Consider the following 26,399-nt stretch of genomic DNA (forward strand, 5'->3'; position numbering starts at 1 on the left):
AATAGCCATGTTTACCTGTTCTAGTTGACTGCCAAGGTTGAACTCATTCATGCGGTCGAGGCATCTGTACATCTTCTTTGTCGAATTGCATTATTAAAGTATATCAAGATGAGACATCATATACATTCATATATATTTGTTGAGCACGAAACCTTGAAGTATAGCCAGGACATTTCCTCGAAACTATGGGCGGCCATGTAGCTTCAATAGCTTAATAAATTATATCACTGAACATAGGTCAAGGTGTATTCAGTAAACAAAGATCTGAAGGGCTGTATTTCCTTCATCGAACACACTATGCGTTCATCACAGATTGTGACGGACTACGGATACGAACGAACTAGCACTTGTTTGGCAGGTAGGTTTTGTTAAGATATGTTATCTTGTTCTCTCTCTACCCTCTACTTCCTTAATCACAATTTAAATCCCAAATAGACTTTCGGGCCTAACACTGTGGCAATTTTAGACCCTCTGTTTCTGTATTTACTTGAGCTCATTTCCCCCAATGTTTACATCATCTCATAAGACTAAGTCATCAATGATGTCAAAGCTGTCTGACATGTTTCTTATGAACAGTGTATGAAGCTAAACAATGTCCAAGTCACTTAAGCCAAAAATACGCGCTATCCATTTGATCGACGTTTGTATGTGATTTTGGGGGAGAGGAGGTGCTAACTACTACTTAAAAACAGAGATCATATTAGATTACTAATGAGATGGGGATAAGGCTCAGGTTATGAAACAATCTGAACTCACAGTCTTGAATTACTACACAATACACTGCCTGGGACCCCAGCTTCAATGGCTACAGTGTGCAAAGATTGTTTGTGAATGAGATAAGCTTTGTTAGATTTAGTTCTCAGGATATTAGTTCTTGAAATGCATGACGTAGCAGTCCTCTTATGTACTCAATATATGCTATTTCAGTATCCAAGTATCTTCAGGCGACATTTTCCAGACAGTGGAAAATATTCATCCTTATTCCAACACAATATTTACAAGCAAATGAGGAAAAGAGACAAACAATTTTTGTGATGAGTGAAGCACCGTATGTGTGTGTGTGCGCGTGCGTGCGTGCGTGCGCGCGCGCGCGCGTGTGTGTGTGTGTGTGTGTGTGTGTGTGTGTGTGTGTGTGTGTGTGTGTATATATATATATATATATATATATACTTATTGCCACTTCCATGCTATATATTGTATATAGCGCGTGGAAGTGGCAAGAAGTATTGCACTTGTGCCCAATCCCTTTGTCTCCTTGGACAATAAAATATATTTGGAACAAATAAAAAAAACACACACATCATACCATATTATATGTCTCTTATTCCTGTGTGTAGTATATTAGATACATGCAAAAAAACAGAACAAGTATGTAGGTAGACTTTATGGTCAAGTGCACAGAGCGGATTAACAGTGACAAGTGACAAATTGTTTATTTTTGTCTCATCGGAGATAGAGGTTGTAGGCATATACATTATTATAAAGGTACACTATAAAGTATCTCTGCTACCCACGATGTGGGTTATAAGAGACCATACATAATGCATAGTAAAACAAATTGAATTAAAACATATAAAAAGCAGTATAAATATATATGGTGTTATTGGTAGTGAGATTTTCTTCGAACAGCCATTTTGTAGCACATACTACCTAGTGTTGAAATAATATTATAATCATTTAGAATATATACAACCTCAATATTATCACTTAAGTTGCCATTATGGGGTTAAATACTTGTGGAAGGTGGGTAACACGAATATCATCATAAAGTGAGCAGTTGAGAAGAAAGTGAGTTTCATCTTCTACACATCCAGGGCAATATTTACAAAAATGTTGGTTAACTGGCATAGGAGGATTAGAATAACGTCCCAATTCAATATCGAGCTTCATTGAACTGCATCTTAAAGATGATAAAACCGACCTTTTTATAACGGGGAAGGAGGACATAAGGCTCTGTATAAATAGCTGTTTTAAATGTTCTATAGGTTCTCATTTTCAGTCGGGGGTGATTGCATTGGATTCTTTATTATAATCACTTGAAAGTGTTAAAATCGATTTGTGCTGAGCTCAGATTGGTTTGTACGGGATGCCGCGAAGTGATTTGTAACATGCTCTCGTGCGCATAGCAGATTAGCCAACTGAGTGGGATTGCACGGTTCCCTCCCATAACGTAGACCTCCCATAACGTAGACCTCCAAAATGCAGACCTCCCAAAAAGCAGTTAAAATTAGCTCACTAATTAATTGGGCCATGCTGGTCACACCTAATTAATGAATGGACTGGTCCACTCCCCTTCTATGAGGGATTATCAATATGTTGAGACAATGAGCAGTAGTGGACAACAACAACATTGTCTTAAAAAAACTCCTCCTTTCTTTAATCTGCTCCCGATACATCACAAATCTTATTCAAACAGTACCTGTAAACAAGTTGTGGGATTTGTGTAAGAACGTTTTGGGAAGATAGCGATTGCACAGAGGATGAAAGCTATATCATTATCACCTAAAAGTGTTGAATTTGGATTGTACGGTTTTATTGTACGGTATACATTGTTATAATGTAAAATCTCCGCGGAAAATCGCATTTTTTAAAACAGTAGTCCTCGGAAAAATCATCCTACGCGTAAAAATATAATCAAAGATTTAAAAGTACTCCGAAAAACCGTCGCGGATTATCCTGTTTTTGATAAGAGCTTTCAGCACCAAACATACCTTTATTATTATTCATAACACAATACTATTATTGTCTAATCTTAAGTTTCCGGACATCATACGTTTTCTATCACGAATACTTGCACTATAACGAGGGGCGTGGCATCACACAGAAATTGTAACTACTCCGATCATGGCTTGTTTTTATGATAACGTTGTCTTTTATAAATGAATGAGATGTTTTACAGTTGTTCATGTAAAAAAACTATGAATGTTTAATCAGCAGTATTGCTCGCAGACCTGGCGGGTGCGCTGAAGCTATTCCCCATTTTTGATAAAGTGCTGATTTAATTTCGAAATTTTACTGCATCCGCCATCTTTGTTTATTTGACTTTACTTTTGCCACTGACTTATTACATTTGTTGGTATGAATATTGTCCAAACGGCACGAAATTGAATGCAATGTTTAAAATATTTCTGGGGGCTCAGTCAACAAACTACGACTGTAAATGTATTGTACAACCGATGCAAGAAAATAACAAAAGATGTTACAAATCCAAATTTTGAACATGTGGAATATGAATACTAATACCTGTACTTTTTAGAACAAGAAATTTACACATTGACGTATTCAGATTTAATTGATATTTTGCTTTATTTATATAAATGCGAATTGCTAGCAGTTTAGGAAGTTATACACAGCATCTTGAAAATGAACAAACAGAAGAAGAATAGTTTATTTATGTGCCACTATTTAAGCACCCAACCACGTAAGCTACTAAGTAAACAATGTCATTTCTTAGTCACTATAAATTAACATTCACTGCAACACAATAGTTTATCCAACATTATGCCTTTAATAAGAAAGTGAGAAAGATTACTAAACATTGAATGATACATAACGGGCCGTGCCTGCATTATACATACATGTACATACATACATACATACATACATACATACATACAGACAGACAGACAGACAGACAGACAGACAGACAGACAGACAGACATACATTAATGAGAAAATGTATCTTCTACAGCTTTATTATTACATAATTTACAAATTCTATCCTGTAAAGGCGTGATAGGTTTAGCAAATCTACCAATTTCAACTTGTAAGGGTAATGTGCCACAGCGTAACTTGCTTAGGATACTAGGATGAAACCTGTTCATAGTACATGTAACATACGGTTCAGCAGACAGCGAGTGTTTGAACAATCGATAAGTACGAAGCTTATTTCCATTTCGTAAACCTCTATCATTCCACAATTCTGAATACCAATTATGCTCATCTAACGCTAATAACTTATATTTTAGACGGGTAAAATCGAATTGGGTTAAATGCAGACCGTCAGAGACAGTTAGATCTAAACTATTAAGCAAATCAAAAACATTGTTTACCCAGGGTTTACGGAATTTTGTAGACCATTTTCTAATCCAACAAAGAAGTCTATTTGGATCGACCGCTTGAATTCGCCGCCAAAAACGAAATATTTCAATATACTGTTTTGTATGTGGGCTTGTCCATCCTAATTCGCCACGGACTGATAGATTTGGAGTTTTGGTAATAACCGCAAGCAAGAAACGAGCAGCTCTGTTTTGAACAGAATTAATACATCTGAATTGCTTGAGGCCCCTGATTGCCGAACCGTTCGAAAGTATTGGCTGAACAAGATTATCATACAGTTTATCAAAAACTGAAAATTACATAGCACCCGCTAATTTAAATTTGCAGATAAGAACACCAAGAGCTCTATTTAATTTGCTGATGTTGCCAATTCCTTAACAGAATAAGTAATATCCAAATTATATAGCCTGCACCTTGTTGCCTTTGAGAGAGTCTGTGTCTGTAGAGCTGGTTTGGTCATTGTCTATTTGGTATTCACTCGCTGGAACACAAATTTTGGATATTAGCATTGTACTGTTATTTTGAGCATCCGGGTGCATATATGACATGTAAATATATTTCCGATTATAGTACTTGTTGTTCATGCATATGTTCTAGCAATAATCAATTTCATAAATATTCGGTTTGCTTAATTTCTACTTTGAAAAGCTTCTTTGGTCTGTATAATTTAGCACGCGCATGGTTGGGTGCAAGCCAAATTATGTTTATTTCTCATAAATTAAAAACCACCAGCGGCGGTACTGGAGCATATATATCTATTGTCATACAATACAGAATAGTACATCAAGGATGCAATTTCCATGTACAGATTATGTATTTCTGAAGCTTGGGTACATGAACTGGTTGAGTGACGTATTTTACGTGATTTACATCATTAAAATATAAAAGAATCTACACAGTGATACAGGTATAAATGGCGAGTTGTGATTAAATTTTATTTAAAGGGACACTGATCTAAAGCAATTCCCCGGGTTGTTGCCTTTGTTATTGTTTTTTCCCAGTGAGTACCCGGATGTATAGCAGAAATCTAGACTAGTTCCCGACCTCTGCTGCGCCATTCGTAAGCGCATTAGTCACTTTTATGGGTACACATTTTTTTTGTATATCCCACAGCTTCTGGCTTAACTATCGCTGCGTGACTTCTTATCAGGCGCGTCCGTGATGACGTCACACACGATAGCAATGAGACAAGACCGAGACTGTTGTGTTGCAATGAATAGCTCACGTGCTGGGTGGCAAGGGTCGTCAAGTTTCACCTATCAAGTCGACGCACCTGTTTTTTAGCAGTTAAATATTTCCGTTTATGTGATTAAATACAAAGTTAGAGTGCCGACATTTAGCGTTAAACTGTCAAGTCGTGAATGGGGATTAAATTTCGACGTAGTTAGACACACGTGGGCCCTTAGTGCAAGATAAGATATTTATCCGCGCCGCTCTTAAGGACAACGTTCCCTGCAGAATACCACGGAGAGTTGTACTGTATTAAGGTAAGATATACGAGTCTTCCACGTACCTATGCAATGTATTACATAATGAAGACACGGTTGCCATGGACGCTGCTTTTAGCAGCGATTACTTATTATTTGCAAAATGGTTTTGTCGCTTGTATAATATCACATCTACATTCATTATCATTACTAGGAAATATATAACATAGTGGTGACAAACACCTTCGATACCTAAGAGTCATTGCTTGCGATAATAGTTATGGCTTTGTCGCTTCAATAAAAAATCACTTCTAAATTCATCATTATAATTATTTGTTATATAGATTTGTTATTATCGTATCGTACTCTGTAAGTTTCGGTAAGAGAATACAATGCCCATTGAATATATCATAATTTATAGATTAATATGTAAGAGGTTTTCAAGTTATGTGAAAAGAGCCAATTTGAAAGGATTCAATTCCGAAAATACTTACTCGAGTGAAATATGCGTTAGATTGGGCTTTTCAATAAAAATACGCACTGTCAATAATTACTACAATAATTATAACTGTGCGAGGAAGGTGATCTAGTTCAACATTGATTACAAAGAATGTTTAAAATATGTAAGCTTTCAGAAAGTTTTATGGTAGACATGTAGAGGACATTTCCACAGTTGACACATCAGTGACAAAAATTATGTCCGATGGAATTCCCTATTTTGACCTGTACTATACAGTGTACGTTCACGCGAATTTTTAGGTGAACAATTGACTTGCCTGAGCATGTATTTGTGACGGGTTCCACTGGCGGGACAGGATACGCCCACCTTTCCGCGAACGCCTGGTACGATGACTATTTGATAGTGATTCATTAACCAATGCTAATGTTATGGGCGGAATCGTACTATCGACTGTGGTTTTGAGTTATTTCTCACGAATATGAAAAGGGTTGTCATCATCTTGTTTGGAAACTCAGAATATACCACTTCCCCTTCACGATGCTTAAGCACGTAATACAAATCTCATGCTCAATATGATAATCACCCAGTACTGACCATCGTTTTAAGGCCAAGAAATAAGGCCGAAATACCTTATAAATGTCGTATATTTTCCTTACTTACTCGCTAGTCAATTTCAAGATTCGTTGTTGACGAGCAGCATGTCTTTGTTGTGCTGACCTCGCTGGACACAATGTCCTTTGTTCTACTGTGATGCACGTGCCCATCACAGTCCAGAGGTAAACAAAGGCTGTGTCAACAATGTGTCGATCAGTGTTATGGCCAAAACAAGTCTGTAGAAGACAGGTCTGTAGGAGACAGGTCTGTAGAAGGGGTAGAATAGGTCTTCAGCAACCCATGCTTGCCATAAAAGGCGAATATGCTTGTCGTAAGAGGCGACTAACGGGATCGGGTGGTCAGGCTCGCTGACTTGGTTGATGCAGGTCATCGATCCCAATTGCGTGGATCGATGCTCATGATATTAATCACTGGATTGTCTGGTCCAGACTCGATTATTTACAGACCGCCGTCATATAGCTGGAATATTGCTGAGTGCGGCGCAAAACAACAAACCAATCAACCAATCATATTGCGAGAATGCATTCTGAAGACTGAAGATTGTATTACAGGAAGCAATATTACAACAAGGAGGAACTTCTTGCAGGCATCAGGAAATGTTAAAGCAACATCGCAGCACTACATTCATCTTACTCCCAATCCCCACAACCCCTTTATCCGAATCCACAAACCCCTAACCCCCAATCCCCACAACCCCTTACTCCGAATCCACAAACCCCTAACCCCCAATCCCCACAACCCCTTACTCCGAATCCACAAACCCCTAACCTCCAATCCCCACAACCCCTTACTCCGAATCAACGAACCCCTAACCCCCAATCCCCACAACCCCTTACTCCGAATCCACAAACCCCTAACCCCCAATCCCCACAACCCCTTACTCCGAATCCACAAACCCCCAATCCCCACAACCCCTTACTCCGAATCAACGAACCCCTAACCCCCACAAACCCTTACTCCGAATCAACAAACCCCTAACCCCCAATCCCCACAACCCCTTACTCCGAATCAACGAACCCCTAACCTCCAATCCCCACAACCCCTTACTCCGAATCAACGAACCCCTAACCTCCAATCCCCAAAACCCCTTACTCCGAATCAACGAACCCCTAACCCCCAATCCCCACAAACCCTTACTTCGAATCCACAAACCCCTAACCCCCAATCCCCACAACCCCTTACTCCGAATCAACAAACCCCTAACCCCCAATCCCCACAACCCCTTACTCCGAATCAACAAACCCCTAACCCCCAATCCCCACAACCCCTTACTCCGAATCCACAAACCCCTAACCCCAATCCCCACAACCCCTTACTCCGAATCAACGAACCCCTAACCCCAATCCCCACAACCCCTTACTCCGAATCAACAAACCCCTAACCCCCAATCCCCACAACCCCTTACTCCGAATCAACGAACCCCTAACCCCCAATCCCCACAACCCCTTACTCCGAATCAACGAACCCCTAACCCCAATCCCCACAAACCCTTACTCCGAATCAACGAACCCCTAACCCCAATCCCCACAAACCCTTACTCCGAATCCACAAACCCCTAACCCCAATCCCCACAAACCCTTACTCCGAATCAACGAACCCCTAACCCCAATCCCCACAACCCCTTACTCCGAATCAACGAACCCCTAACCCCCAATCCCCACAAACCCTTACTCCGAATCCACAAACCCCTAACCCCCAATCCCCACAACCCCTTACTCCGAATCAACAAACCCCTAACCCCCAATCCCCACAACCTCTTACTCCGAATCCACAAACCCATAAACCCCAATCCCCACAACCCCTTACTCCAAATCCACCCCTTCCCCCTTATATCAGGTGCATTCACCGTTGTTGCCTATCAGAGACTAATCACTCATAAGTTGTTGAAGTAGAACTATCGCGTCCCACCCATGCACCCAGACACCCAATGCAGGTATTAATCTAGACGTGCTGTGAACTTTCTGTCTCCGTTGACGACATATACAACTTGCAGCCACAATCCTAGCTACCAGTATATTCGGCTGCCACAGCTGTTCTGTGTAAACTTAAAACGGATTAGTCGTTGTGACAGTTTAAGACCGCCCCCGTGGTCTAGTGGTAGAGCTTCCGGTCGGAGAGCGGAAGGTCCGGGGTTCGATCCCCGGCCGCGTCTTACCAGACGACGTTGAAAGATAGTACTTGTTGTTACCCTGTCTGTGGCGCGAAAAGAAGGACTGGTCGGCTCGGAGTCAGTATACTGTCTGAGCTTGGTATTCACGTTAAACTGGGGTATAGTCTGGAAGTTAATTAAAGGTACCGACGTTTACTACAATATCCGAAAAAACTATCGGACCTACTCCAGTCAAAGTTGGTATGAGATTATTAAACAGTCATACATAACTGGATATTACATTTAAAGTCAATCGGCGCATGAATATAAAATCTGTCTATTTAGCTATCACTATATTTCATCTCAACTCGAATTACGCACGTTGAGACGCCCAACGCTAACACCGTATTCGTGCGTGCGTGATTCCTGTGCACCCTTTCGAGTTGAATTGATTGGTTCAACTGTGTCATATGGCCCTGCGACGCAGGGGTAGCATTACGCAGATGTCTGTTTCAGTGAATGCTCGTTCCACCGATGACTAACAGGTCTGGTTGGACCTGTGGTAAATACCGTACATATACAAGTAAGTGACACTGTGACATCTGTGTTAGTCTTTCTGTTATAAACAAAATAGCTAGATGTTTACCTCAGGTGTACATTCTTCGGGTCAATTTAACGCACCGACGTGTAGCACATGGTTGAATATGTGAAATAACGATTATAGTTGCACATATTTCACATATATACTTTATCAAAGACGTTTTACAATATATAATTTAATTCGATTTCCGTACCGTTAATATGTTAATATACATTATATGATTTCGCATATGAGTTCGGGTTATATTCGACATATTTTACTAAGCTGTAGACAGTCAGCTTACTGGGATAGAATATAGGAAATGTCAACACCAGAGAGTAACCAGTCTCGATTATCCTCCGATACGTAATCCATTGGTGCGAAAGACAAAGTGTCAGTGAAAGTAATGTGACACAGTTTCTGGCGTTGACGGTCTGTATTTGAATAAGTTTGCATACTGAGTGGTCGGGTAGCCTAGTGGTTAAAGCGTTCGCTCGTCACGCCGAAGACCCGGCTTCTATTCCCGACATGGGTACAATGTGTGAAGCCCATTTCTGGTGTCCCCCGACGTGATATTGCAGGAAAAAGCGGCGTAAAACCATACTCACACACTAATTAAGCATACATTGTTCAGATCAGCATAGCTGAAGAAACAAAAGCAGGCTTACGTCACAGTCAAGACGGCCGGGAAATGGAGCTATCAAAGCATTCAAGAAATTTGTGTTTCAAATCAGATTGTTTTCGCCGTAGTCTCGGATTTGTTGTTATGTTGTATGTCATCTTTTACTTGACTTGACGTGACGTGACTTACATGACGTGACCTTACTTACGTGACATGACTTGACCATGATACATTTCCGGGACACAATTTCACGTACTTCAGAATCATACGCATGGTAGACATCCTAAAAGATGCCAGAGAGAACGAGAGCGAGAGCGAGAGCGAGAGCGAGAACGAGAGCGAGAGAAAACCTCGTAGCCTCACTTGCAGCCGAGTGCGGGGCGATCGGGTAGCCTAGTGGTTAAAGCGTTCGCTCTTTACAACAGCATGCGTGTAGAGAGATCACTGTATGTCTGTGCCGCTCCCAGTAAACGATTGTGACATTGATTTGTCGCTAAACTGATCAAAGGTCTGTGACTTGAGGTTTTCCTAATAGATTCCCGATTCGTCACATACCTCGCTAACATCCCTGTTATAATGTACATAAATCTTAAACCATGAATTCTGCAACACGATTCGCTTCCTTAAACACGTGCCGTCAAATATGTGTACTTTCGATAATGCATCTTTCCATGTACTTATCACTTGATATCATCGTCTGGGTACGCAGTTTTGGCAGGATAAAGAAATCTTTACCGGTCCAGTTTTCAGCTCGATAAGTTGATATGTTGTTCACGATCTAAAATATATGTACTCTTATTTAAAAGGCAGCTAATCATGTTTGATTTGTCATAAAGCATATCATGTGCATGGCAGATTTGGATCGGGGATCTATTAGGGAAATACTCTGGTGCAGTCCGAAGCTCTGTGTAGTGACAAGTCAATATTAAAATCGTTTATAGGGAGCAGCGCCGAGATACGGTTACTGCAGGTGATCCCCAGGAAAAGACAAACACCGCGTCCTGGTGATCCAAACCTCGCGAGACTTAAAAATATGAAAGCAGCGATAACATACCTCAAGAGTCTCCACAGTGTGTGTAAACATTATTTGCCAATTATACTGAGGAGCGAAAAAACCCAACAACATACCTCTAGGCTGATTATACCCAGCCACATGTTGTTGTTGCAGGAATGCGTGATGGTTAAATACACAAAATCCAATTTTACTATAGTTCTTTCAATTTTCAATTACATAAAAAGTAAACTCAGTATACTTTCTTCAGCCCTAACTTTATATGCTCAGATGTAGATTATATTAATTTGTTGTAAAAGGTTGGGGAGGGGTCTACTCAATTAAGGCTCTGTTTGAAATGTTCATATAATGATTTGAAGATTTGGAACAGATTCGCCCTTGGGTGGGTCTACCTTCTTGTGTGTAAACGTTGTTAGTAGGGCTAGGGCGGGTAACTCGGGTTCTCGGGTCGGGTGGGTACTGAGAAGGACCCGGGTACCCTCGGGACTACGCGGACCTGTGATTAGTCATGTGATATATTGTTTAATGACAAAATGATCTACAACTGAATATGGTTACACTACAAGCCACTAACGTTTGCATTTCTTTGTGACCATGCTCCCATTCCATCTCACCTTTAGGTTTGAATAAAGATTTAACTTCAGTCAACTTCAGTGTATGAATGACCAGATCGTTTTATACTTGTATCTTAATACATTTTGTCTAGGTCTACGGTCAAACTATTCCCAATCAGACATTTTGTACCTATCTCTTGAGACCTGCAGCGGGTACCCGGGTATGGTCAGGTAATAGGGGTTGGTGGGTACCCGGGTAGGGTCGGGTAATAGGGGTGTGGGTACCCTGGTAGGATCGGGTAATAGGGGGTGGGTACCCGGGTAGGGTCGGGTAATAGGGGGTGGGTACCCGGGTATAAAGCAAATTTTGGCATTTTATTGCAAAAAAAACCAGTTTCCCCGCGGTTTCTAAGCTAGATAAAACACTCCTCCTCGGTTATGCTTGGGGATGTAAAACCCGAGGCGACAGGGGAGAGGAAATGTAAGACCGAGGGCGAAGCCCCTCGGTCTTACATTTCCGATCCCCGATCGCCGAGTGCGATATAAAATTTGCTTTATATTGTCCTGAAAAATTCGAGTGTATGAGAACTACGTTTTGATTCGCTGTATTGACGTAAGTTATAGAAAGTTGATCAGATCATGCATGTGCCGGTTATCACGCACTGCACGTGCAGATTGCCGATACTTGGGAGAGGTTTTACAATTGTCATGTCACGTGACCAGCTTCTTTTTAAACGTGCGCATTCCCACAGTAACCACACACTTTTACCGTGAACATGATGAGCGACGAGGACATCTTTCTAACCCATGCTCAGAAAATGGACGCTTTCTACTACTCACCATTAGCGAAACCCTAGGCAGACAGATGTTTCAGCAATTTTCCGATAGGACACAACACGCTTCAAGGCATAATCAAGCGACTGTGTCGGAATGCAGGAATCGGGGGAAAGCGAACAAATCACTCTCTCAGGGCAACATCCGCCACCAGACTATACAGAGCCAACGTTGATGGGCAACTTATTTTCGAGCAGACAGGTAAAGCAACATTTTACGGATTGAAGTTTTAAAAATATTTTTACTTCCAAATTGGTGGCAAAGATAACATATAAATTATTTGTGGGCAACTATTTTGGAGTAGTGTTATCATATGAAAGGTACAATTGACAGCGTATATGTTTCAGGCCATCGAAGCGAAACTGTGCGCACTTATAAACGGACATCCGAAGATCAGAAACTGCTGGTGTCGGACATCATCTATGGTGGGGGAAAGCAGAAAAAGTCTGTTACTGCCACGAGACCATCTCCAGATGATGCTACTGCGCCGCCGTCAGTTGCTACTGCTACTGCTACTGCTATTCCGTCATCTGCAGCACCGCCAACAGCCGTTTCCAGTGAAATTGTCTCTGATCACGACTTGCGAGAAAAAAACAAAAAAGACGCTTCGCGGAACATTTGTGTCACATTCAACTTCAGCTGAACTGTAAATGGCATGGTTTATGGCATCTCAGAATAAATATTGAAACATGTGTGTGTTGATTTATTTTAAAGAACTTATCCGCTACCCCACGCCTGGTTTGCGCCATGGGTCAGGTTAATAAATCTGTTGGTAAAACCTCAAGTGAGGGACAGGTCAATAAATATCTTGGTAAAACCTCTCCAGTGACGGACAGGTCAATAAAGAACCTGATAAACTCTACCAGAAAGGGACAAGTTAATAAATCTTCAGTATGGACCTCCCTCTGATCAGCAAGTATACTTGTTGGATAATCAGTAGTGAGCGGTACATGCAGACTGGCGGTCATTCCACGATAGCAATGCACCCACGAAACTATAGACATAATTTACCCTAGGTTTCTAAGACTGTGTAATTACCTCATCAACGCTTTGCGGCCTTACAACTTAAAATTACGACCGCTTCGTCAGCACAATACAATATTAATCGACATTACGCGTCACATGTATGGGATAATAACAAACTTGAATTTGTTGTCAGATGCAATACAAGGATTACTGAACAAATCTGTCGACACAGTATTTTCCAACATTGATAAGTGTATTGTATGCTTTGTTAGACCCATTGGACTCCTTCAGACGTGAAAAGAAAAACAAAGTTTTGAAAAAGATGCTCATGCAAATATATGGTTTGAGATTTGACTGGGTTGATGCATGTCATCGTATCCCAATTGCGTGGATCGATGCTCTTGATGTCAATAACTATATTGTCTAGTCCAGACTCGATTATTTACAGGCCACCGTCATATATCTGGAATATTGCCGAGTGCAGTGTTGACCAACCATCAAACAAACAAAAACCTGATCTCATATCACGATTTTGAAAATACTTGTGAGCCTGATAAGTTCATAGAGGCTGACCCGAACACTGAACTTATACAATAAAGTATTGATTCTCAAATATCAAGTGAAGAAATCTTGCATGCAACAAAATACCTGGGTAGGTGATAAGTATAACCCCAGCAGAGATACGAAATCAGAATTAATTAATACAAAACCTCAAAGTCAGAGAATAATCAGAATATATGACATCAGAGTTAAAACTACATGTATTATATATATTTCACAATTGAATTCTTTTTCACACCGTTGACATGTATGACTTTCAGCGATCAATCCACATTTTCACCACTATGTTGCCATTATTAGTCTGTTGCATCGAAAAATCGAAACCGTTAGTCCCTGGCGTTGACGTTTTACATTTACAGTAAACTACGTTTATAACGAACACGCTTATAACGAACTTACCGATATAACGAATTTATTTTTTAGTCCCAGCCATTTGTTGTGTATACGCTGTATATATGCTTATAACGAACTACGGTTATTACGAACTTAAATTAGTGATCCATTTGAGTTCGTTGTAACCGTAGTTTGGTGTACATATATTTCATAGAAAAAGATATAATTATGTCTTGAAGCAGGATCGTATATCAATGGTTTGTCTCTGGCACAAGCCCCCCCTTTACCGTCCCTTCCACATTATTAAACGAATTGTCTCCAATACGGCGAAACAACGATAGGCTGAGGTCTACTCACCACTTCAGAAGCCCTCACCAGGTCAACAAGTTGCTGTTTGACGCTGGGTGTATATACGGCCATAATGACCCCTAGACAAACTGTCGACCGCCTCCGTGGTCTTGTGGTAGAGCGTCCGCCCGGTCCGAGCGGAAGGTCCAGGGTTCGATCCCGGGCCGCGTCATACAAAAAGACGTTAAAAGATTGTACTTGTTGTTACCCTGTCTGGCGCTCGGCATTAAAGGGCTAAAACAAGGACTGGTCGGCTCGGAGTCAGTATGAGTGGGGTATTCATGTTAAACTGCGGCATGGCATCAGTCCGGACTAGTACAAGCAGCCACACACACACATACACGTGCATGCACGTCGCTATATAAGTGCAATAATCTTGGACGCGAAGTTAAACCCAATTTCACCTCACCTCACCTCACAAACAGTCAGTGTTGACACATGCAGTGTACGCGTGGACACACACCTCGTGGCACCACACTGGTCAGCTCACGGGTCATCTCACGGGTGGACACTGCCGGAGAAGTAACCGGCTTACTGACATGCCGCGACTTTGCTAGCCAGACTGTAGGGTAGTTACCGGATTCAGATCCAGATTCTTTATTCTCCATAGACCACCGACGGTGGTACAAGAGCATACATAAAGTACAGAGATAAATATAATATGTACATCAAGACGGCTGTGTGCATTTATATTTAGCATTCAAAGTGTTAAATACAAATAATACATATTTTGATAGACGTTTCAGCTCATTTAGTTTGGTCGTTGAAAATAGGCTTCTTAATGAAAACACTTTTGACCAAGTTAAGTATCTTCTAGGAATAAGTGCAAGTCTTTTGTTATCAAAAGCTGGACATCGAAACATATAATGGAATTCATCTGCTATTGCATGTGAGTTGCAGAGTGAACATAGACGTTGTTCTCTGGGTACATTATTCCAACGGCCAGTCTCGACTGGTAAATTGTGGTTATTAGTGCGAAATTTTAAGAGCGGGTAATAAACAGGTTTAGGGAGGTAGAGATAGTTTTCAAATAATGGCATTTCTTTAAGATATTTATAATAGAAACCTTTTGAACTCGACAATATTGAACTTCTCCAGGATTGTAGAAAATGATCGGTCAATATTCTTTCCACAGAAGAGACTAGCCCCTTGGTGTTGAAATTACATGGCATATCATAAATTTGGGTCAGGCCACAGCAGCTTTTTTAGACATTCTAGATTACATAACCAAGGGTGAATATTGGAGTTTACGTCAGCATCCATCCTTGTGAATTGATATATTAGAGTCGAAAACTTATTTTGTTGAGATCGAATAATATGTCTATGCCAAAAACCTATAATTCTCTTAGCTACTCTAATATTAAGGGTGGTCCTGCCTAATTCTCCATAGACCATAAAGGAAGGAGTTGATACTTTCAAACCAGCCGCTAATTTAAGGAATTTTAAATGAACTTTTTCAACCATATTCAAACATTCAAATCCCAACACTTCCGCGCCGTACAGTAAGATTGGTAACACCATAACATCAAATGCTTTAATAATTCAATCGAGTGGGAGATTGATATTTCGGGCTTTCTTCAGGAGACAGTACATACATTTTGTGGCATTCTCGGTTAAAGATTTGATTTGATTTAAAGATTTTGACTTTTGGCAAGTCCAAATTTCCTATTTTTATTGAATTTTATTCCTTAATAATCATAGAAGTCTACCGTTTCTAATTCTTTATTGTCGAAAATGAAGGGGGCGATTTTTTTTCTTTGTAGTACCACTGCCAAACACAACAACTTTAGTTTTAGATATGTTAACGTTAGTTTTCATTTTCGACAGTATAATAAGAGGGAGTTTAAAGAAGTTTGCAGAGATCCAGGATCCGTACCAAATAGAACTATGTCATCAGCGTACAGCAGTAACAGGAGCTGTACACAGAGAGTATATGTTTCCTCTGACAGCGTTAACTTGACACCTTGACAACAGTTTTCTATCAACCACGGTTCGAGGTCGTTAAGGAATATTGAAAATAGAAGGGGAGATAAATTTTCTCCCTGGCGAACTCCAGTGTTAGAAGAAGTTAGAAGTGTGCTTGCCTATTTGAACACATGAGTAGTTTCTACCGGATACCTCACCGGATACCTCAGTCTGGGTGTCCAGGGATCCGGCACCGAATACCTCATTCTGAGTTTCCAAAAACACGTCACAATTTGGGGGGTGCATTTTGTTCAATTAAGTGTGAAACACCTAAAAATATATTGGAAACTAACCATGAAAATTGAACATTGCTGACGGTATCCGGCTGCAATTTTTCGAGATGTTTTTCTCCTAGTAAATAATGTTAGCCTGGGCATAGCAGATAGCTGTAGTAATATTCTGTGTTATTTTAGTTGTAAATATCCTCTTAAAGTTGAGATCTATGGGCATGTACTTTTGGTGAAAACATTTTTCAAGTTCATATATATTTCATTTTAGATGTTCAGCGTATTAAATTAAAAGCATTCAGTCCTGGTATGATGGTATCCTTACATTTCATCTTCATATTCCCAGTTTGTTCTAGCCTAGTGGTTGAGGCGTTTGATTCACCACATCGGTACATTGCTTGGTGTCACCCATCATGATATTGTTGGAATTGTGCTCATAAAGTGGCATAACACCATACTCACTCTGACAAAAAAATGAAAGTCATTGGCTTTGTGCTCACTTGGGCCTTTGTTCCTGGTGAGATTAAAAGATTATTTTGGAACTGTATCAGTACTTGTTACATCTTGACAGACGAGTTTCATTGAAGTTTGAAACAGAATATCATTAACCCAAATGGGTGCATAAGACTAATGGCATCCACAGAAAACACCTAATAAAGTACCGGTACATAAAAATATCAATGTAATTTTTCTACTGACATGGAACTAAAAACTTTGTTCAGTGAGCTGTATTTATTGTAGGAAAACATTCAGGGCATTAGTATATTTGATATATGTAAGCACCTATGTTATGAATGATCAATATCATATTTCTTAAAGAAGCAAAACAAAAAAATTTGTTAAGATAAAAAATCATATTTATTGATTTTATGACATTTCATTGGTTCAGTAACCAGAGGTGTTTGCAAGAACATTCAAAAACAGAAACAGATGCTTCAATGCCATTTTCTAAATAAACAAATTGTCAAATCTCAGAAGAATTTCAAGGTAGAAGAATATCTAAAGTCAGTTATGTTTGTGCAGTAAACCACATAAGTCATTCAGATTGGTATAGTCAGCGTCAGTGTACACCAAATAAACATAGTCTCACTGCTGTGGTATTAATTCCTTTAGACTTGATTAATGTCGTAATAAAACAATCTACAGAATCACACTGATGTGACATTATTCATTCAGAATCATCACTTTCTGAGGTGAACCTGTTAGTTGTTCTGTGGAGGATTATTCAACATCCAGAGAGTCCTTTGTATGACTTGTCTGATCTGGTGTCATTGTGAAATCCAGGTACCTGAAACAATTTATAACATCTTTAAAAGCTTGTTATTAAAAATATAAGAAACACACATATATTGACAAAGGGTAAAAAGTTGGTTTCTCAAGGAGTAAGGTAATGACAATTTATCAAGCAACTGTTAACCAAACCATGTTAACCAATGTGAAAAAGCCATAGCAAACAGTAAATTTTACAGAAAATACAAAATTGTAATTGATCTTCTGAAAACAATTCCTGTAGTGCCATAACGCTCACCTGAATTTTTCTCAAATGTTTGCATTACATCAAAATATAAGGAAGGGTAAACAAGGCAATGCAAAATTGCATAAAATAGGTTCTTATACATAAAAACAGAACTACCGTATTTGACGTAATAAGTGCCTCGCTCTAATAAGCGCCCACGGGAATATTTGCTAATACATGTATATTGGCTAGTGAACAATCCCAATTAATCAATGACTTATTTATTTGCGTATAATACACACTCGTGTGTGATATGCACCCTTAATTATGGGGAATTTAATTCTGGAAAAATATATTTGTCGTACATAAACATTTCAGGCTGCCAGCATAAACCACAACATTTTGAGAGCGCCCTGGGCGCTTATTACGTTGAATACGGTATTCATAATTATCAAAACTTTCAATCACACAAGTCATGTAAGTGATCTCAAAATACTATTAAATGAGTGAGCAAGTTGGTAAAGTTTCACACAGCTTTTAGCAATATTCCAGCAATATATCTGCGGGGACACCAGAAATGGGCTTTTCACACAGTACCCATGTGGGGAACAGAACCAAGTGCTTGGGAGAACGCATTACCCACTAGGCTACCAAATACAAATATCATCTCAAATACAAAAGTAAGTAACATTAAGATTTCATACAACAGATATTTTCGCCAAATATCAAGTCACTATACAACTGATTGAATTACTGATCAGAGGAGCAAATACATTTCAATGTAGCAGCTGAATCAGGCTTAATTTGAATCGTTCCTTGCTTTAGTTGCAATGGGAGCCACATTGAAAATAATTATCTCACTTATCATTGATATTTAATATCTACCATTAATTGGTAGGCCAAAATAGACACCGATACAAAAAATCATCTGAAAAGAACCACCTGAACAATCGACTAAAAACTATGTATACATTTAAGGGACCTTAATTCGGCTACTGGCAATAGTATGGGCGGATACAGAGAGGGGGGGGAGGGGGGGGTAGGGCGCTGCAGGGGTGCGCACCCCCCTTTTTATTTCAAAAAAAATCTTTATTTCTGTATAAATTACCACCAAAGACAATAAATAGATCTAAATTGTGCACACCCCCCTTTTCAAAAAAGCTGTATCCGCCCATGATTAGTCATGAGTAAAATCATTATCATATTTTTATCATTTATGCTATCTTTAATTATGATTAACGGGAAAAACTGCCAAATATATTGGTCAAGTGTAATCATAATTTAAGTACCGTATTCGACGTAATAAGCGCCCCGCTCTAATAAGCGCCCACAGCGATACTTACTAATATATTGGCCTGTGCGCAATCCCAATTAGCACCTCTTCCAATTGATCAATGTACTTATTTATTCGTGTATAATACGCACTCGTGTGTTATATGCACTCCATATCATGGGCAATTAAATTCTGGAAAAATATATCTGTCGTGTATAATACACAGACTTTTCTTTTGTATCATTTCAGGCTGTCAGCATAAACCACGAAATTTACGATCTTTTAACTATTGTTTTCACCAAAAGTTTATTCAAATAAGAGCCCCCTATTTCTTAATTTGAGAGCGCCCTGGGCGCTTATTATGTCGAATACGGTAGTTCTATTTGGTTTTGGAACTTTTCAAGGGTAATTGTAAATATATGTGTATTCCTATTTGAATACTCATTTGATTGTTATAAAGTTACACAGTATTGCATCTATCGTCTGTTTCTAAATACAGTGGAACCCATCTTTGACTTGTGTGACATAATTGAATCATACCCCAAGTTCATTATGCATTGTTATGCATCTGCACAGAGTGGTCCAAGTCCTTGTCACACACATAGTTTGCTACAAGGCAGAATCCAATAACTACAGTTGAGACAACAGGTTGTATCCAGACAAACTGTCTGATAATCTCAAGTATGGTCTAACTTACTTACTTACTTTGGAGATTTAACGTGCGCTTTCCGACTGATGCGTATTTCGCACACGGGCCCGGCCAGGCCATTTAATGTGTTTCCGAAAGGGGCGAAAGTGGTCTGTGCAACCCAAGAGGGGGGTTTTAGGGGTTGCTTATATAGAATTTGGGAATTTTGAGATTTGGAATAGATGCCTATGGGATTGGGGAGGAGAACTAAGGGAGCTGGGTATGGTGGATGTTTGTTTGTTTATGTGATTTTGATTTGGTAGGTTATTGTGTTTTTAGATGCGTTTTATTAGTTCCGTTTTTATTAAGAATACGCCTAAGGCCTTGAAGTTTTCTAGTTTATTTTGTGGGTTTAGTATTGCTTCTAGAGTTAGAGCCTTGTTTAGATTGAGGGTGGTTTGTAATGCGGTTCGATGTGTTAGGTAGTGTGTGCAGTGGATGAGTGCGTGTTCTGGGGTTTCTGGTTGTTTGCAGTGTGGGCAGTTACCTGTAGTGTGTTTTTTAAATTTTTTTAGGTGGTTATTTAGGTTGGTGTGTCCTGTTTGGAGTTTAGTGATTACTCTGTCGATTTTTTTGGATGGATGGAGAATTTTTGGTTTGGTTAGTGGTTTGCTGAGCACTTTTTTGATTTGGCTATTTGAGTTTAGATATAGGTTATGCCATTTTTTTGTGATTTTTTGCTCGTTTACACTTTTAATTTCTGATTTTGAGATGGGCAAGTTTAAGCTTATTTCTGGGATTTTGAGGGATAGTTTAGCAGCTTTATCGGCGTTTTCATTACCGTATATTCCTACGTGGGCGGGTATCCACAAGAAGGTTATTTGTTTGCCTGCCTTAGTTAGGTCGTTGGAGCTTTTAAGTATTTGAATAATTAATTTAGGTCGGTTTTTGGTATTTTTGTTTTGGAGGGCTTGCAGACCACTTAGGGAATCGGTAAGTATTAGGATTTTTTTGTGTTTTTTGGATTCTTGATTATGGAGGGCTGAGGCCATGCCCATTAGTTCTGCCGTGAATATTGATTGGTTGTTTGGGAGTCGGAAGGATTGTGTGGTTCTAGTTGGTTGTGTGGTATGGACTCCGAAACCTGTGTGTTTGGAGGTCGGATCTGAGGATCCGTCCGTGTAAATGTGACACCAATTTGGCCAATTTTCGTGTATGTATGCTAGTGTGGTAGTTTTAGCTATGTTTGGGTCGGTTTTTTTATTTATTTGGCTAGCTAGTGTTGTGTCTATTTTGGGTATTTTAAGTTTAGGGGTGAAGATATTTGATTGTTTGCAGTTTTGTTTAAGATGTTTAATTTGGTGTTCATTTAGGTAGTTTGTTATTCTTTGGGATATTGGGGTAAGTAAGGGGTGTTTACGAGCTAGAGCTTGGTTTTTAGGGCTGATGTTTTGGTTTATTAAGTTTTGGATGAGAGGGTTTGATTGGGACGCGGCCCAGAAATTTAAGCTTAGCTGTTCCCTGCGTAGACTTAGTGGCATTTCTCCTGTTAAGGCCTGAAGTGAGGTGTAGGAGGTGCCATGTTGGGTGCGTGTAATTAGTTTGAGAGCCTGATATTGTATTGAGTCAAGTTTTTTAGATAGAGAGTTGTTTAGGGTGTTGTATATTGCGCAGCCGTAGTCTAGTTTTGATCTAATTAGTGATATGTAGAGAGAGAGGAGGGTATCTTTGGATGCTCCCCAGTTAGAGCCAGTTAGGCATCTTAGGGTGTTTAGGTCTTTACTGCATTTAGTTGTTAGGTTTTGGATGTGAGCATCCCAGGTGAGATGTTCATCGAAAATAAGTCCTAAGAATTTGGTTTGTTTTTGAAATTTGATTGTTTGATTGTTTAGCTGGAGGATTGGGGAGGCGGGTTTCATGTTTTTATGTTTGAATACTATTCCTGTTGTTTTTTCTGAGTTAAGGGAGAAGCCCCATTTGTCAGCCCATTGTTGTATTTTATTAAGAGATTTTTGGAGTAAATTTTGGACCATGTTCATGCTTTTAGTGCGGATCCAGATGGCTCCATCATCCGCGAATTTTGATGTGTTTACTTTAGGGGATAGGCCCTCGAATAGATCGTTTATCATTATATTGAAGAGGGTGGGGCTGAGGATACTGCCCTCTGGAGTACCATTTTCTAGGGGACATTGGTCCGATAGAGTTTGGTCTATACCCACGGTTATTTTACGATTGTTTAGGAAGTCCTGGATGTAGTTTATTATCTGACCTTTGAGTCCTATTTTTTTAAGTTTTTGTATTAGCCCATCGTGCCATACCATGTCGAAAGCTTTAGAGAAGTCTAAGAAGATGCCTGTGGTATATTGTTTATTTAGTTGTCCTGTCTTAATATCTTGTTCTAGTCGGGCGAGGTTATCTAGGGTTGAGCGGCCAGGAGTGAAACCGCTTTGATCTGGGTTTATGATGTTATTTTGGGTTAAGTAATGTTGTAATCTATTTTTAGCCATTGATTCCATTACTTTACATAAGTTTGAAGTTAGGGATATTGGTCTATATGAGTTAGCTTGATTAGCTGGTTTATTAGGTTTAGGGATTGGTATGACTAGGGCCTGTTTCCAGGGAGTAGGAACCTGTCCGTTTAGGTAGATGAGATTGTATAGTTTGAGAAGTTAGGTCTAATCCTGGGGCTGTGCCCTTTTTCCTGTTTTGGATTACGTAGAGGAGCTCCTCCATTGTGTAGGGTTGATTTATTTCTAGATTGTTATTGTTTGGTTCTTTTGTGGGTTTGTTTTCTGTTGTAAGTTTATCTTGGAATTTTTTACTGAAGTTGGTGTTACTGCTAACGGCCGAAAAGTGGTTGGCGAGATTATTTGCTTTTTGGGCGGGGTTGGTTGAGTTGTCAATGTTAGGGGTTTTTTTATGTCGTTTTAAGCCTCTGATGGCGTGGATTTTGCGCAAGACCATTCTGGCATCTGTACGGTTATTTATACCTTCGCAGAATTTTTTCCAGTCTCTACTTTTGGCTATTTGGACTAGTTTTTGAACCTGGTGGTTTAGTTCGTGGGCTATGTTTAAATATTTGTAGTCACGTTTTGCTTTATTGAAGGCTGATTTACGTTTTCGTCTAGTCTGTTCTATTTCCTCATTCCACCATGGTACCGTCGGTTTGCCTGTCTTAGATGTTTTGAAGGGGATTGAGGTTTTGGCTGCGTTTATTATATAGTCTGTTAGGTTTTTACAATAGGTTTCTGGATCATTATTTTCTATTTCGTTTAAGTTAGCTTCGTTGCAGATATCTTGGAATTGGTCCCACTTAGCTTTATTGTAATCGAATTTTGGTTCTTGGTTTTCTGTTTGGATTGGTACGTTTGTATTTCCTATGGTTATCTTTATGGGGAAGTGGTCACTACCTAGCGGGACGTCGTGCACTTCCCATTGAGTACTTTGGGCTAGATCTGCGGTGCATATGGTTAGGTCGATAGCCGACATTTTTTGGTTTATCTTATCGTACCTCGTGGGTTGGTTGCTATTAAGGAGTACTAGGTCGTTTGTTTCTATCCATTCGGAGATTAATTTGCCATGATTATATATTTTATCATCTATGCTCCATGTAGGATGGTGAGCGTTAAAGTCTCCTAGGAATATACTTACTTACTTATATTAGGAGATTTTACGTGCGCTTTCCGACTGGAGCGTATTTCGCACACGGGCCCGGCCGGGCCATTTAGTGGTATAAAAGTGGTAGCGAGAGGAGTGCAACCAAGGAGGGGGGTTTAGTGGTTGCTTATATAAAGTTTTGAAATTTTGAGATTTGGAATACATGCCTTGGGGGAGTGGTTGGGACTAAGGGAGTGTGTGGGGGTGAGTTGATGTTTTTTGGATGTTTAGTGTTGGTGGTTTAGTGAAGTTTTAAATACGGTTAATTAGTTCTGTTTTGGTTAGGTAAATGCCTAGGGCTTTGAAGTTTTCTATTTTATTTTGGGGGTTAAGGATTGCTTCTAAGGTAAGAGCGTTATTTGGATTTAGGTTGGTTTGTAATGTTGTACGTTGTGTGAGGTAGTGGGTGCAATGTAGTAGTACGTGGTCTATTGTTTCTGGGTGAGTGCAGTGTGGGCACTTCCCGTTTGCGTGTTTTTTTAGTTTTAGAAGGTGGTTATTTAGTTTGGTGTGTCCTGTTTGGAGTTTGGTGATTATTCTATCGATTTTTTTGGAGGGATGGAGGATTTTTGGTTTGGTGAGGGGTTTTTTGAGGGTTTTTAGGATTTGGGTTTTTGTGTTTTGATAGAGGTTATGCCATTTTTGGGTGATTTTACGTTTGTTTATACTTTTGATTTCTGCTTTAGATATTGGTAGCTTAAGGCTTATGTCTGGTATTTTTAGGGATTGTTTTGCGGCTCTGTCTGCGTTTTCATTCCCGTAAATTCCTACGTGAGCTGGTATCCAGATAAGTTGTATGTTTTTGCCTGCCTCTGTTAGTTTGTTTACGCTTTTGAGAATTTGGTTTATTAATTTGGGGCGGTTTTTGGTGTTTTTGTTTTGGAGGGCCTGAAGTCCGCTTAGTGAGTCTGAGAGTATTAAGATTTTTTTTTGGTTTTTGGTGTGATGGCTGTGGAGCGCCGTGGCGATACCCATGAGCTCTGCGGTGAATATAGATTGGTTGTTTGGGAGTCGGAAGGATTGAGTATTTTTGACTGGTTGGGCTATATGGACTCCGAAACCTGTGTGATTTGTGATCGGATCAGCGGATCCGTCTGTGTATATGTGACACCAATTTGGCCATTTTTGATGGATGTAAGCTAGTGATGTGCTTTTAGCTAGGTTTGGGTCGGTTTGTTTGTTTATTGTGTTGGCTAGGGATGTGTCTATTTTGGGGATTTTAAGTTTTGGGGTGAATACGTTTGATTGTTTGCAGTTTTGTTGTTGGTTTCCTATTTGGTGTTCGTTATGGTAGTTTATTATTCGTTGGGATATTGGGGTGAGTAGAGGGTGTTTTCTAGTTAGTGCCTGGTTTTGGGGACGTATGTTTTGGTTTAGCATGTTTTGGAGAAGGGGGTTTGATTGAGATGCTGCCCAGAAGTTTAGTGTTAAGTGTTGTCTACGTAAATTTAGTGGCATTTCTCCTGTAAGGGCCTGAAGTGATGTGAGGGAGGTGCCATGTTGAGTACGTGTTACTAGTTTGAGGGCTTGATATTGTATTGAATCTAGTTTTTTGGTTAGGGTTTCGTTTAGGGTATCGTATATGGCACAGCCGTAGTCTAGTTTAGATCTGATTAGGGATGTGTAGAGGCTGAGGAGGGTATCTTTAGAGGCTCCCCAGTTGGAGCCGGTTAGGCATCTTAGTGTGTTTAGATCTTTGCTACATCTGGTGGTTAGGTTTTGGACGTGAGCATCCCAGGAGAGATGCTCGTCGAAGATTAGACCTAGGAATTTCGTTTGCTTTTGAAATATGATTGGTTTATTGTTTAGTTTGAGGAGAGGGGAGGCCCGTCTCATATTTTTGTGTTTGAATACTATTCCTGTCGTTTTTTCGGAGTTTAGGGAGAAGCCCCATTTGTCTGCCCAGTTTTGTATTTTGTTTAGGGATTTTTGTAGTAAGTCCTGAGATGTTAAGATACTTTTGGAGCGGATCCATAGGGCTCCGTCATCTGCAAATTTTGAGGTGTTTATTTTGGGGGATAAGCCATCAAATAGGTCGTTTATCATTATGTTAAAAAGTGTGGGGCTAAGAATGCTGCCTTGAGGGGTGCCGTTTTCCAGGGGACACTGCTCTGACAAGGCCTGGTCTATACCCACTGTAATTTTGCGGTTTTGGAGGAAGCTTTGGATGTAGTTTACGATTTGACCTTTAAGTCCTATTTTTTTAAGTTTTTGGATTAATCCGTTATGCCATACCATATCAAAGGCTTTAGAGAAGTCCAGAAAGATGCCTGTTGTGTATTGTTTGTTTAGTTGACCGGTTTTAATATCCTGTTCGAGACGAGCGAGGTTATCTAGGGTGGAGCGGCCAGGAGTGAAACCGCTTTGATCTGAGTTTATTATGTTATTTTGAGATAGATAGTGTTGAAGTCTATTTTTGGCCATGGATTCCATTACTTTGCAAAGGTTGGAAGTAAGAGAGATTGGTCTATAAGAGTTAGCTTGGTTGGTTGGTTTACCGGGTTTGGGAATAGGTATGATTAGCGCCTCTTTCCAGGGGGTTGGTACATGGCCTTTTATGTAGATTAGGTTATATAGTTTGAGTAGTGTCTGGAGTAATTTAGGGGGGAGTTTTTTTAATATTTGGTAGGAGGTTAGGTCTAGTCCTGGGGCTGTTCCCTTTTTCCTATTTTGGAGTACATAATTGAGTTCTTCTATTGTGTACGGCTGATTTATTTCTAGGGCGTCATTATT

The 26,399-nt window shown here is 39.8% G+C and overlaps 1 protein-coding gene across 3 annotated transcripts in view; it reads left to right on the forward strand.

The window, feature by feature from the left end:
• Positions 1-153: 153 nt before the first annotated feature.
• Positions 154-26,399, forward strand: part of LOC124119335 — a 124,951-nt gene continuing 98,705 nt past the window's right edge. For 2 of the 3 annotated variants that reach the window (XM_048383279.1, XM_048383278.1), the window contains exon 1: positions 154-358. The gene's annotated coding sequence lies outside the window, so the exon portion shown is untranslated. Of the gene's footprint in view, positions 359-5,225; positions 5,547-26,399 lie in introns of those variants that run through there. The other variant, XM_046481824.2, reaches the window with a different exon arrangement.

Source organism: Haliotis rufescens, unplaced genomic scaffold, assembly GCF_023055435.1.
Source record: "Haliotis rufescens isolate VD_foot unplaced genomic scaffold, xgHalRufe1.0.p SCAF_46, whole genome shotgun sequence".
Taxonomy (NCBI): Eukaryota; Metazoa; Mollusca; class Gastropoda; order Lepetellida; family Haliotidae; genus Haliotis; species Haliotis rufescens.